Source organism: Phragmites australis, chromosome 15 (genome assembly GCF_958298935.1).
Source record: "Phragmites australis chromosome 15, lpPhrAust1.1, whole genome shotgun sequence".
Lineage (NCBI taxonomy): Eukaryota > Viridiplantae > Streptophyta > Magnoliopsida > Poales > Poaceae > Phragmites > Phragmites australis.
In genome coordinates this window covers 16687358-16689623 of record NC_084935.1, presented here as the reverse complement: position 1 = coordinate 16689623, position 2266 = coordinate 16687358, and the positions used below count along the sequence as shown (strand labels likewise).

The following is a 2266-nucleotide window of genomic DNA, read 5'->3' as shown; positions in this document are numbered from 1 at the left end:
TGGTGGTAGTGGTCTTCAACCCGTTGACAACACCCTTATGAATGTGGTGATGTTTCGGTATGTCAGGGTTAGGCAGAGCCACGCGAGAACTAGTCATCGTGGGCGTTGGCTCCTCCCCCTTTATATTCCAGCGCTGCATGGATCAGGACTGCAACAAACTGTTGGTTGTTCCTCTGATCAAGGCACGTGGTGGGGACAGGCTCCCTCTCATCCTCTCAGTTCTGTTGGCTATAGCACATTAGGTGGGCTGAGATAAATTCTAGCAGGATGCCCACAACCTCGCTGGGTTCCTAGCCTTTCCCTGGGGAGGAAGCCCACGCGAGAAATTTCCACGGGCCAACAAACTAGCCCATTTGGATTCCTGCTTCACGGTGGTCTCTGGCTCAAGCCACTCTTTTTCCATGGGAAAACACATCCCATCTAAACAAGTTGGGACAACACTCTCCGTCTCGCTTGCTCCCTCAAGTCGTCCCATTGTCTGTGACACTCGCAAGTGAGACCACTGTCGCCACTGCCATTTCCACCTCTACAACCGTCGCCTCCACCTCTGCATCTCCCTCTCCGGCGATAATGTGAGTCCGCTCCCCATCTCCCTCTGCTGTCCCAATAAGGCCTCCATCGTTGACGAAGACCTAGTTTTGGCGCCATGGCCACCGCCGCGAGGTGCGCTTCCTTTGTGGCACTCCTTCTGTCTCTGGTCGTCTTTCACCACGAGTTGAAGTGGTTCCGCCGGAAGCACGAGATCCACTCGTCAATCAAGCCGATGGTAGTGGAAGTGATGGAGAACCGTAGCTTCAACCACATCCTCAGCAGGCTTCGATGCACTTGCCCTGACATCACCTCACCGGCAAGGAGTCCAACCGCCTTAACACCTTTGACCCCTCATCCCTAGAGATCTTCGTCACTGACGAGGCTGGGTACGTCGACTCCAACTTAGGAAATGGCTTTGAGGACATTTGTGAGCAGATTTTTGACTCCGCTGACACCTCCGTCGTGCTGCCTCCCATGTCTGGCTTTGCCCAGAACTCCCATGGCATGGGACTCAACATGCCGTAGAATGCCATGAGCGGATTCAAGCCCAACTCTGTCCCCATGTACACCGCCCTAGCCGATAAGTTCATCATCGACCGCTGGTTCACCTTCGTGCCCACCTACACACAGCCCAACCGCATGTTCGTTCACTTCGCGACCTCCCATGGCCTCACTTTCAACCCCCACAAGGACCTCATCCATGGCTTCCTACAAAAGACCATCTTTGACAGCCTCGAGGAGAATGGCTTGTCCTTTAGCATCTACTACAAGAACATCCCGGCCACGCTCTTCTACCCGAGCCTTTGCCAGCTCAAGCAACTCATCAAGTTCCACCAGAACATCCTCAAGTTCAAGTTGCACACCAAGTGGGGGAAGCTAGCAATTACACTGTGATTGAGCAGAGGTACTTCGACTGCAAATTGCTTCCCACGAACGATGACCATCTTTCGCATGATGTGGCAAGGGGGCAGAGGTTCCTCAAGGAGGTGTATGAGACACTGAGGGCCAGTTTGTAGTGGAATGAGATGGCCATAATTATCACATATGATGAGCATGATGGATTATATGATCATGTCCCTACTCCGGTTGTCGGAGTGCCCCAGCCTAATGGGATTGTTGGGCCTGATCCTTACTACTTCAAGTTTGATGGGCTCAAGGTGCGTGTGCCCACATTTGTCATCTCACCCTGGATTGAGAAGGGCACTGGTGAGTACTTCTAGTTCTGAATTCTCAATTTTAATGTTTGTAAGCATGGTCTATGGAGAAACACAGGTTCAAAAGAATTTCTAAAAATTTATGTCTAGAAGTAGGGACTGTAGATTAACTTTAGTTCGAGGAAGGAACTAATTTGCAAAGGTTAGCATATGCTTTATTTTGGTATGAAAAATAATTCAAAGATGTTTGTACGATTGGATTCTTATTTCAATGTTTTAAGGACAATTTCCCCCTTCACTTAGCGCAGAAGCATTTGTTTGATGTAGGAGGGTGTAGTAATTTTCCTGCTACTAGTGGGATATATGTTGATGATCTAATGGAATTTGCCTTCAAGCCTCTAGGCTCGATATATGTGTGGTAACTTGGCAAGTAACATTGCAAAAATGTTTTATGAACAAAATCCAGTATTTCTACATCAACTCAATTGTATTGAGATATGGTGCAAACATTCGATGTCTGGCAAGTAGCAGTCCATGAGAAGAGTTTGTCGGATAACCAGTATTTGTACAACCTTTCAAAT

At 48.8% G+C, this 2266-nt stretch overlaps 1 pseudogene; it reads left to right on the top strand.

Annotated features, from left to right (window-relative positions):
• The first annotated feature begins 646 nt into the window (after nucleotides 1–646).
• Nucleotides 647–1751, top strand: LOC133892170 (non-specific phospholipase C1-like; annotated as a pseudogene).
• Nucleotides 1752–2266: the final 515 nt, after the last annotated feature.